Source organism: Lissotriton helveticus, chromosome 2_1 (genome assembly GCF_964261635.1).
Source record: "Lissotriton helveticus chromosome 2_1, aLisHel1.1, whole genome shotgun sequence".
Lineage (NCBI taxonomy): Eukaryota > Metazoa > Chordata > Amphibia > Caudata > Salamandridae > Lissotriton > Lissotriton helveticus.
The window spans coordinates 1,045,699,209-1,045,711,696 of record NC_136059.1 but is presented as its reverse complement, the minus strand read 5'-3'; positions in this window follow the sequence as shown (position 1 = coordinate 1,045,711,696).

The window sequence follows — 12,488 nt, the reverse complement described above, 5'->3', positions numbered from 1 at the left end:
TAGCGCGCTGATCTGACAAGCGCCACAGCTAAATCTTGAATCCTCCTGAGGCTCAGCCGGGAGTAGGAAAATTGTTATTTTGCACCTTTTTAACTACTGCTTGTATTACTTTTTAAAATCACTCACCCTGCCCTCTGACGCTGTTCTCTATGTGCAGGCACCCCCTCCCAGCGGAGCTAGCGCTGAAGAGGGAGAACCCTTGGAGCCTCGTCGGCCGCCATTCCCCGCGCCGAGCAGAGGGACACGCCCCCTTTTAGGCCATACCCCCTACCACCATCCCAGCCCTATAAACATGTGTTTGTACCGGAAGCGCAGCGGATGAGCGCAGCGGGCGCGCCGATTGTGCGCCGAAGGCGCGCTTAAGGCAAGCTCGTCTGCGCTCGTCCGCGATCACGACGCGGCCGGGGCCAGTCCCCCTGCCCGATTCACCAGCGATACTACTGTAACATACACTCGGACTGAGTTGATGTCCCTGAGACTTTCCCCTTGTTTGATCTGCCCCTGGCCTACCCCTGACGCTCGGAGCCTTGCTTTTGTATGTAAAGTCTGCCGTTTTTCCCTTCCTCCCCTCGATCTTACATACAGCCCGGCTCTCGCTCTGAATTCCGCCCCCATTTGTGGAGCCTGCCCTTCTTTTACCCTCAGAGCTGCGCTGATTAACTGCAGATCATTGAGTAAACACGCCATTGACATCTGGCAGTCCCTTCGGGACAACAATTGGGATCTGCTTTTCTTAACAGAAACTTGGCTGAATGATACCACGAACCCCATCATCACCCTTGCCCTTCCGGTGGGTTACAGTATCGTCTGTGCCAATAGACCCAATGGTAAACAGGGAGGTGGCGTTGCCCTAATCCATAAATCCAAATGGACGGCTACCTTCCCTTTATATGACCCACTTGATTGTATAGAAGGTCTACCTTTCAGTGTTCAAATCTCCCCGTCTACCTCCTGCTCGGGAATACTTGTCTACCGCCCCCCCCATTCCAACACCTCCCATCTGCCGGCCTTGGCAGACTATATTATCCAGCTTAGCACACGCTACGCCAATTTCACTGCTTTGGGGGACTTCAATCTCCACGCAAATGAGGAATCTTGTTCGCACAGCCAAAATTTTATCTCCACGCTGGCGGCTTGCAATCTAGTGCAAAAAATAGCCTCACCCACGCACAAAGCGGGACATACACTAGATCTGATCTGTTCCAACCTACAAAGTATCCGGGCAGCCTCCCCCATCCCGGTCATTTGGTCGGATCATTTCCTCATCCCTTTTGAGATAGATATTTTCTGTTCCACTAGACCCATTATCACTCCTAAAGCATCAGGCAGAAACTGGAGCTGTATCACTCTAGAAACGCTCCAGGAATACTTAAAAAATTCCCAACCCATCCCGTCGTCTGACCTAGACAGTGGTATTGACCATCTGGACGCCTGGATCAGTCAAGCCCTAGAGGCTTTGGCCCCACTTAAACCTATCAAAACCTACAGGGCTACACCATCTGCACCTTGGTATTCCAACGAGCTTTGTCAGAAAAAGGCCTCGTGCAAATCTCTCGAACGCTTCTGGAGGCAGAACTATTCCCTGGACAGTAAAATCATCTATAAGACAGCCCTCAAAGAATACCGCAGAATGATTGAGGAGCACAAAAGGGACTTTCTGGCCTCTAGAATTAAACATGCTAATAACGGCGCTAGGGAGATTTTCAGCATAGTCAGATCCTTTACGGACCCCAACGCGCTGACTCGGATTCAGCCTGTCTCCCAGTCTTTGTGCGATAATCTTTCGCAATTCTTTGAGGAAAAAATCGAGACCATCCACTCCTCCTTCCCAATCTCCAATAGAGAAGGTCCGAAAGAGGAATCCTCCTCTTATATGCTACAGTCCCCCACTATGATGGAATTTGCAATCATTTCCGAAGCCGACACCATGGCAGAACTACTCAAATGTAAGTCTGGTTCGCCTAATGATCCTTGGCCAGCCAAACAATACAAGAAACTGGCTCCCCTGCTCAATCCCTACCTGAACCACATCTGGAACGAATCCCTGAGAATGGGCTGCTTTCCCGCCAAATGGAAACACGCTTCCCTGATCCCCATTTTGAAAAAACCCAATCTGGACCCTGATAACCCCAGTAACTACAGGCCTATTTCTCTCCTGCCTGCCCCAGCTAAGATCCTGGAAAAACTGGTATACTCCCAGTTGGCGAATTACATCGAATCCAATGGGCTCCTACATGACTCCCAGCACGGCTTTCGGTCGGGCCACAGCACGGAGTCAGCCCTTGTTGAAATGGCTGACTCGGTGAGATGGTCCATGGACCGGGGGTCGAGGGCGGTGTTAGTGCTGCTGGATCGTTCAGCGGCATTTGACACCGTCTCTCATAAGATCTTGCTGAGAAGGCTGGGGGACCTAGGTATAGGCGGAACGGTTCTGAAGTGGCTCTCTTCCTACCTATGTGACCGCACTCAGCAGGTATATACCTCTCCATATACCTCCTCCCCTAGACCACTCAAATGGGGAGTTCCTCAGGGCTCATCCCTGAGCCCACTTCTGTTTAATGTTTATTTTACCCCCGTGGCCAAACTGATTGCGCAAACTGGGATTAAATCCACCTCCTATGCTGACGACATTCAGTTACTTTTTACCTTTGAGACCCCCTCCGCCTCTGCCTTCGATCCGCTGAAATCCTGCCTTAGAGACATCTCCAGTTGGATGGACTCTAACTCCCTCCGACTCAATGCAGGAAAGACGGAGATCCTGTTTTTTAACTCACCATCCCCTTTGGATTCCAATCTGTGGTGGCCAGATGACCTGAGCCAAGCCCCCACGCCCAAAGACTCGGTGAGAAACTTGGGAGTGCGTTGGGACAACCATCTTATCTTTAATGCTCAGGTCCAAACAGTAGCAGCATCTTGTTTTGCAAAGATCAAGACGATTAACCGACTTATCAACTATCTGCCGGCAGACTGCCGTAAGACTGTGGTACAAGCATTGATAACATCTCACCTTGATTACGCCAATGCATTATATCTTGGTATCACAGCAGGTCTTTGCCATAAATTACAGACTGTCCAAAATGCTGCTGCTCGGCTGGTGGAGAGAATCCCAGCTAGACATCACATCTCTCCTCACCTCCGAAAACTGCATTGGCTACCTATTGCCAAGAGATGTGTATTTAAGGCCATGACTCTGGCTTTCCGCGCTTCTAAGGGCAATGGCTCAGCCCATTTGAAAAGCACTCTGAGGCCGTATGTCAAGGCCAGGACATTACGTTCTAACTCCCTTCTTCTCCTGGAAACCCCAAGATTCAAACGTACTCGTGCTGGAGGGAAAACATTCGAGGTTTGCACCACTCAGTGTTGGAACAAGCTTCCGGTTACTCTACGTGCCTGTCAAACTGAAGCGGCATTTCGAAAGTCACTAAAGACCCACCTTTTCTCCATATAATGTTTTCCTCTCTTCCTACCCTCACTGTTCCCAGATTTACCAGCGCCGGGACGCCCCGTTGGGGCAGCTGTAAAACACACAAATAAATAAATAAATAAATGAGTCGTTAAGTGTAGTCCAAAGGAAATTCTCTTTGTAATACAGTTGTATTGAACCCTATTCCTGTGGTGTCCAGGGGTCCCTCTAATTTTTTCTCCCAGATGGAGATTTGACAAAATTCAAAGAAAAGAGCATTGACTATCGAATTGTAGGTTAATATTATGTGCTCTGCAGCGCCTGGCATATTATCTCATAGTATTTTACATTGCAGTACCAGGAGCACATCTCCCAATTATAAATGCTGAAGTTTAAGTGACAAAATGCAAAGGTGATGTTGGACTTAACAGGGTAAATATAGTGCATTGCAAAGCTGTTTTTAAATATGTGGTGTGCGCAGATATTATGTGTAATAATTGCAGCCAATACTCGAAAGTCCACCAATAGCAAATGCACAGACATATAGGTTTGTGTCTCTTTTCAAAGCATCACAGAGTTCTTCCTCCCGGCTAACGCCGACGTTGCTGTGCTTTTTTAGCGCCCCATTGTGAATGAGCAGGGGTGATATTTTAACTTTAATTTATATTTTTTGACAAGTGGATTTTTTTCATAATACATATTTTGATAACTGTTTTCCACTTATTAGTTCAGTTAATATAACATTACCTTTTACATCTTGGTACTTTTATGTCAATATATTTTTATAGTAGCACTTAAGGAAATTGCTGATGTATTTGTTTTGTTCTACTTTATAATGTACTTTTTTTTAACCAAATGTAGAAGGCAACCCTGTTCACTACTCATGTCTTAGGTTGACAACATTTAGACACTGTTAATCCAAAAACCTTTCTAAACTTGCAGACTCAAACCCTTAAAATGCACATAGGGGCAGATTTATGTTAACTGGCGCATCCCCAGGAATGCGCCAGTTAACATGCGCCACAGTGCGCCACTGCTCCGCCACCCATGGTGCGCCGCATTTATGATGCGGCGCACCATGGGGCAAAAACGGCACAGATGCGTGACGCATTTGTGCCGTAAAGGTGGCGCATTGCTGGAGTTGCGTCGCAAGCGCGACGCAGCTCCAGCAAGGCTCGGGGGTGCCCATCTTAACAATGCTGCGTCAAGACCTACGCCTGCTTCAAGCAGGCGCAGGCTTTTGACGCAGCATTGGCCTGAAAGTGACTGAGTGAAATCTCATAGATTTCACTCAGCCACTTTTGCAAGGCGCACCTGCCCCGGAACGCCCCCCCCTGCGCCGGAACGCCCACAAGCGGCGCAGGGCTTTACAACGTGACGCATCTGCCTAGATGCGTCACGTTGTAAATCGTTCGTAGGGATGCGCCACGTTTACGCTGCCTTGCGTGACGCAACAGCGGCGTAAACGTGGCGCAAGGGCCTCATAAATCTGCCCCATAATGTTTACACTCATCCCTTACTAAGTCAATATGATCGGGCTGGAGGTAGGGATTTTTCTAGTGAGAAGAGTTATTCTGTATCGCATATTGTACCTGGAAAATGTTTCTAACACATTTTCACATGCAGGCAAAAAACTCAGGGGCATATTACCAACAACTAGCGATCATTTTTGCCTCTAACTTGTTTAGAGACAAAATTTATCGCCGCAAATCGGCGATTTTTATCGCAGATAAACCTTGCTATTAGCAAGGTTTATCGCAAATGCGATAAAAAACGGCCGCAATGCATGAATATCGCTGAAAAGTCAGCGATATTCATGCATTATCGAGCAAATGCTCTTAGCCATGTTATCCACCTCCCATTGGATAACATGGCTAAGAACTGCTCAGGGCAGGTGTTAGCTTTTGGAGATATTCGCGCTTAGCGCGAATATCTCCAAAAGTTGGTAATAGGAGATAGCGATGTTAGCGACTGTTTCCAGTCGCTAACATCTTGGCACGCCCACTTTGCATGTCATTAGTGATAAATATCACTGACATGCAAAGTGGGGCCCATGATGGTCGCTATCTCCTATTAGCTGTCGCTAACTGGTGTTAGCGACAGCTTGGTAATAGGGAGATAATTTTATCTCCGCTTTCTTGGCTTTTAAAGCCAAAAAAGCGGAGATAAAACCCCTTGATAATATGCCCCTCAATACCCTACTTTTTTTAACCCTATGCCTATGGTCCTATGCTGCTCACTGGTTGTCCTTTGCTTGAATTCTGTGATGCTGCTTCTTGCGGTCTTTTAACTATTGGTGCGTGCAGACCAGGTGGCCTACACAGCAATTGTTCATGAGTGTCCTGCACATATGCCAGTGTATACGACTATGAGGCTACAAGGTCTGCCATTTTGTTCAGTGTGTGCATCATCTGCGTTTTAGCTAGATGTCTGCACCCTTTCACCTGCAATAGGTGTCTGATCATTAGGGAGTCTGCCATAATCACATCTTTATGTGCTCCATTATTTTTTCTCACTAACCAACCCATTCACAACACCACTGGTTCAATTTCCCAACGCTGGGCTCATTGACAAAGAGACTCTGTTCTAAGAGCCCCATTGTTACTCATTGCCCATCCACCTGCAGGATAAATTTACTGCATCATCGCCAGAGAAATGATCACTTGATGTCAAGATGAATCCATAGAGTATGCATTTAGGAGCAGAATAAAATAATATTAGGCCACGTAAACACTGGTCTTCTGTGGCAATGCCTTTTCAAACGTCAAAAAGGAAGAGGTAATTGGGGACACCAAAGCACATACATGTGAAGATTCCAGCTATCAGATACTGAAGATGTTTGGCGTGGCTTACTGAAATAAGCACCCTAATATAGCAATGTGGCTAGACCACAAAAGCAATGCAGAGGAAGAGGTCTGTGTGTGTTACTGCCCAGAAGGTCATGGGGAGATGTTACAGGAAGAAAAATATTGCCTCACTAGTGGCACATACAAATGGGAAGGATGCATTTACTTGCCAAACTAAAAAAAAAAATCATCTCGGATTACCCAGGAAACAACTTCCCATGATTTGTTAACAAATGTGCTTTGAAAATAAGGGGTGACCATTTTGGATGTGAAGAAATCCCATGTGTTTCTAATGTTGATGACTATGGTATATAATGTGAAAATCCCTCTGGTGTAGTAAATTTTGACTTCTTCCATTAAGCACATTTTATCCCAAACACTAGTTGTTACGTCACATGTAGATAGTAAACCCTCACCATAAGTACTACTCTGCCTTGTTTTGATTTTCCCACTCGCCAAGCTGGACTAAATAGATGGTATCGAACAGATAGCAGCCTTCCACTCAAACTAACATAGTGATGTATCCAGATCAGTGGCACTACCACTGATGCTCAACAATTAGGCACTCTAGTACCTGTTTGCTGCCTTGAGGACCACTGCCTGCTCTCTAGTTTTGTTTCCAAATGGGAAACATTTTTTTAAAAAGCACCGCCTGTCCCTTTAATGGACACTCGCTGCTTTTTTAAGTTCATTAGGGAGGATGATTTACAACCCTCGGCACATGTGCTGTTTGTGTTGGACCTATGAGTTCATAAGTAAGCTGCATACCCATTTCTAAAACCGTTGGTGTGGTTTTCCATATCCTTGTTTGCAGCTGTGTCTTAGTAGAACAGGCCCCTAGTTTTAAAATTACAAAGGAAGATAGAGGTAAGGAGGCAAATATGAAGAGAGGCATGGTAGGGTAAGAGTTAAGTGACAGAACCCCAATCAGAGTGCCCTGATGCAAGCAGCTGTTACTGGTCCTAACAGTAGGGGTTGAGGTCTTTTACTCCTGGCCCTACCTACTAAGCATCCTGAGCAACTGGGCCAAGTACCTCTTTAGCACCTGATTCTCAGTGGTAACATGGGTCAAGCAGTTCTAGGCTTCATGGGGGGTGATTGCCACAGGGAGATGAACACAGGCTCACAACTCGAAACAGCAGCAGTAACATAGATTGTCAAGTAAAATAGTGTCTTTTGTGATGAAAAGAGTATTTATCTATGACTACAATGTGAAATACGACATCCATAAACAATACACACCTGACGTCAGGGCTCTAATCTTTCATAGGCAGATCCCTGAGTCTCACTCCTCTCAAGTTAGCAAAAATGTTTATTCTTCATTCACTGTACGCAGTATTCAGATTAAGCCCCATTAATAGTCTGAGTCTAAGGAGTCCCACTCCGAATGTGTGATGATGTCAAAAGATTTCCAATGCCGAAGCACTATCTGGAAAGGAAGTTCCCCATGGGCATACCAGCCCAAATCAGTCTTAACCATCAGTGTCCCTCTACTGCACACGGGCTCCGACCCTTTTGGCACAGATGCATTCTTCACAGCGGCTCCAACTGGTATACAGGGTCACTGACTTATCATCGCAGATGGGCTAAGGCCCACTCAGTACACAGGAACTATTAACGGAGGCCCTATCTGGCATGGGGTCATCAACTTAACATTGCACACTGGCTTCTGCCCGCTCAGCATGAGAGTACTCTTCTTGGTGGCTCCATCGGACACACAAGGTCACGGACTTAATATGGCACAAGAGCTACAATCTGTTCCGTGAGGCAGTACTCCACAGCAGCCACATCTGGCACACTGAGTTGCTGACTTAACCTGCACTTGGGCAATGACCAGTTCGGTGCACCAATGATCATGGCTTGCTTCACAGCGGCCATCCTCTTGCACAAGAGAGTTCCTAACTTCCCCTGCACATGGTGAATGACCCAATGATACAGAATCCATTTCCTCACACCTTGCTACGGGGATCCACCTTGCTCCCTCCAACGCTCTCCTTTACCTCCCACGGCTGACTGGTCATGGCAAGTGGGCAGGCACTGGTGCTCCAGGAGTAAAGGCAGGTTATCTTGGATTCCGTGGGTGATGTACCTTCACCCGCTGTGAGATTAGCAGGCCTTGGCCACAGGTCCTGGTCACAGGCAGAAGTCTTGCAGAGCTTCTCTTTGCACAGCATGGCTGTCTTCTGGACAGTGGACCATTTTTCAGGGTCTTAAGCTCCCCTTCTTATAATGCATTTCCAGAAACCAAACATGATTTAGAGTCTGATGCTTTGAAGTTTATGTTGGGGGCTCTGCTTCCTTTTGCCTTCCTCCTGCCTCCTCTGCTTTCCCTTTGAAAGCAGTCTGTCATAGCAGGAGAGAATCCAAATCAAATAGCACCTTTTGCAGTATACTGGAGAGCCTTGCTCTCCCTTTCTCCAGTGTCTCCCAGCTTACAGGAGGGCAGCAATGCACAAATATGTCTGAGGGAGATTCCTCTACCTCCTCTCCTCATGTTTCACCAAGCAACCCTGGGTCTATCAAAATGAAACCCAGAGTCTTTCATATATTGTACCATTCACAAGTAAACATACACCCAGCACATGCATACAACACACACACACTGCACAGCACTGCATCCTTTATGCATTGTACCTCTCACAGGCACTAAACCCCCACATATGCATATAACATACACACATTGCACAGTACTCCTGTATTGTACCATTCACAGGCACACATACACCCAGCACATGCAGATCACACATACACTGTGCAGGACTACACACCAAACCGATGTAGGCCAAGGGTGAGTTAAGCACACAGTGGTGGAAATTTAAGTGAGTGAGCCTGTAGGCCTCATTCTAGTAATGAAGGTAAAAGGATCTGTTAACTCCTACTGATTATTACACGGTAAGCTGCCACCACCGTGCTTGTGTTGCTGAACTCCAGGTAAAAGCAGTAGCATTTTACCATTATGAGGGTAGAGCTTTGGATGCCCTACTGGTCCAACAGGCTTATGTCATGGTACACATGCATGATCCATGTTTGGTATGATAAGAAAAGCATCTGCATTAGGGATCAAGACATCAGTGCAGTTGGGGCACTCAAAGCAGTGGTGCTCATCCATCACCATGCAAGGGACCGTTCCATCCCAAAGGTTAAGATGAGCAATAAGGGTACAATTATGGGTCTCCCAGGAAAGAAAATGGAAAAACAGAGGTACATGTTTGGAAGCATTGGCAAAGGGGAGGTGGTGAAGAGTTATGGGAGAGAAGAAGGAATGGGGTTTTGAGGGTTAATGCTACAGAGTAGTAATTTTAATATAGGGTCACAACACAAAGTGACATGTACATAGTGAAGGTGGCGAGGTAAACTTAAGGGAAGGGAAGACGTGTACAAAACAGATAGAAAAAAACTATTTTTAAGATAATTGACATTTATAACTTACCAAACCTCATGTAAACGCTAATCGTCAAACAAAATCTATCTTGTTCTACTGAATGGTAAATATCATTCATGTTGAAAATTATGATTGACCCATTTAGATCAATCAATCAATCAATCAATCAATCATTTGTAAAGCGCACTACATACCCGCAAGGGTCTCGAGGCGCTCGGGGGGGGGGCGCTACTGATCGAACAGCCAGGTCTTGAGTATCCTCCTGAAGGTCAGCAGGTCTTGGGTCTGTCGTAGGCTCAGTGGGAGGGTGTTAGATGTCTTGGCAGCGAGGTGGATCTCCCATCAGTGGTTGTTCTTCGGATGTGCGGATGCACAGGACGGAGGCGAGTGAGAGGTCGGCGGAGCGTAGCTGGCAGTTTGGGATGTAAAAGGAGAGCTGTCTGTTGAGGTAGGCTGGGCTGGTCTTGTAGAGTGCCTTGTGTGCGTGGGTAAGGAGCTTGAAGGATATCCTCTTGTTGATGGGGAGCCAGTGCACGTTTCTCAGGCGGGGGTGATGTGGCCGTGGCGTGGTACATCGAGGATCAGTCGTGCCGAGGATCCATCAGCAGACCTTGCGGAGCATGCAGAGGGTATTGAAGCAGGAGGAGGATCAGACGGTGTTGACTTTCTTGGTCGTTGAGAGCGTTGAGTTGAGGATGATTCCCAGGTTGCGTGCGTGGTCGGTGGGTGTCGGGGCTGCCCCGGGTGCAGACGGCCACCAGGAGTTGTCCCGGGCTGAAGGGTTGGAGTTGAGGATGAGGACCTCTATCTTGTCCGAGTTCAGCTTCAGACGGCTGGTCTTCATCCAGTCGGCGACGGCCTTCATTCCTTCATGGAGGTTGGCTTTGGCGGTGATGGGGTCCTTGGTGAGGGAGAGGATCAGCTGAGTGTCGTCGGCGTAGGAGATTATGTTGCGGTCGTGCTGTTGGGCTACGTGTGTGAGCGGGCCATGTAAATGTTGAACAGCGTCAGGCTGAGAGAGGATCCCTGGGGTACGCCGCAGATGATCTCGGAGGCTTTAGAATGGAATGGGGGAGGTGGATGCTCTGTGTTCTGCCGGAGAGGAAGGAGGTGGTCCAATCCAGAGCCTTGTCTCGGATCCCTGCAGCTTAGAGGCGTGCACGTAGTGTTCGGTGGCAGACGGTGTTGAAGGCGGCAGAGAGGTCCAGGAGGATGAGTGCTGCGGTCTCGCCGTTGTCCAGCAGGGCCCTGCTGTCATCGGTGGTGGTGATGAGGGCAGTCTCAGTGCTGTGGTTGCTGCAGAACCCTGACTGGGAAGGGTCCAAGATTCTGTTTTCTTCGAGGTATCGTGTTAGCTGTTTGTTGACGATTTTCGCGATGACTTTGGCCGGGAAGGGGAGCAGAGAGATGGGCCAGAAGTTCTTGAGGTCTCTTGGGTCTGCCTTAGGTTTTTTGAGTAGGGCGTTGATCTCGGCGTGTTTCCAGATCTCTGGGAAGGTCGCGGTCTCGAGGTGAGCTGCTTGCTCTGTTGAAGATAAAAGATAAAAAGGCTTACTAGAAATAGAAGTTTAAGAATTTGTTGTCATTGATGGAAATGCTAGCCTTTCTCAGGGTATTTCTTTTAACAGCTTTGAGTGCAATTGTTATTTAGGCTTCTGTGCCATCACAGTATGAGACGCCATATGGTAATCAGTGGCAGTTCTTGTTTGTAGTCTATACTGCTAGTACTCTTCATTTCAGCATTAGGAATGTATCAATGCTCTATGACCTCAATTGCGGTTGATGGATAAATTACACCTCTTAAATTGGGATGGTAACTGATTCGGAAAGTGTACGCTAGAACAACGTTCCCACCATGAATGGTGTTAGACGACTTGGAGGAGTCCAGTCAGTGGTCCAGAGGAGCGCAGATTGCTCTCTGAAGTGTTTCTGAACAAGAAGCATAGTGAACCAGCGCCTGTCTTTTTAATGGACTCAGGCTGCTCTTCTTTGTAAAATATCCCATTTGTAAAAGCAAATGTAGGGATTGTTGTCTGCTGTCCCTTGGATGCCTCTATCACTGCACTCATAGCAAATCATAGAGTGGCTAAAAATGAGACCTGCTAAATTAATATTCATTGTGCAGGAAATGTTGCAACCACATACGAATGGACAATTTGTGATGTGGCCTGTTAATACATCATCCCCATTTGCAAATCAGTTTGAGTGCAATGTGCACATCCCTGGTTTACAGAATTGCGATAGTGCATCAGGCCCCTTGCTCTTTGCTTTATATAGTTTAGCTATTGTGATAGTAGGAGTGCTTTAGACTGTATTCAGAGTCATAGCTATCAATGTTGCAAAAGGTGCAGGGGCACCAGGGCCAGGCCTGTGAGGTGCCATCTGCACCTCTGTTATGAATGTTTTAATTACCCAACAATGGGTATTTTCCATGCTTGCATTAGGTCCTGTGCCACCCTTGATATGCCAGAGTCTGTATTTGATTGTATGTTTTGCTGAGCATTTAGGCAAGAATTTGCTCACCTTTCTTGCAACGCAATACCTCAAGGCAACTTGCTTCACTGTGTTGCGTGAAAGGGACAGAGCAGCAATCGGTCATATCTCCTAAGATATGGGGCACTTCTGCTCTCTCATGGTGCTGGCACACTTCAGGCAGCCTAGCACCAACGCAGGCAACCTTGCGCCATGGTGCAAGAATGTATACATTACGTGCAGGATAGTTTTTGTGTGGGAAGGCTTACTCTCCTTTATATGTGTGCTGCAGAATGCAGCATACATGGAAAGAGGAAATTATAAAGAGAAATTAAAATATTTCTACATGTTACACACTTGTAGGGTAGGCGCAACATTTTGCCAC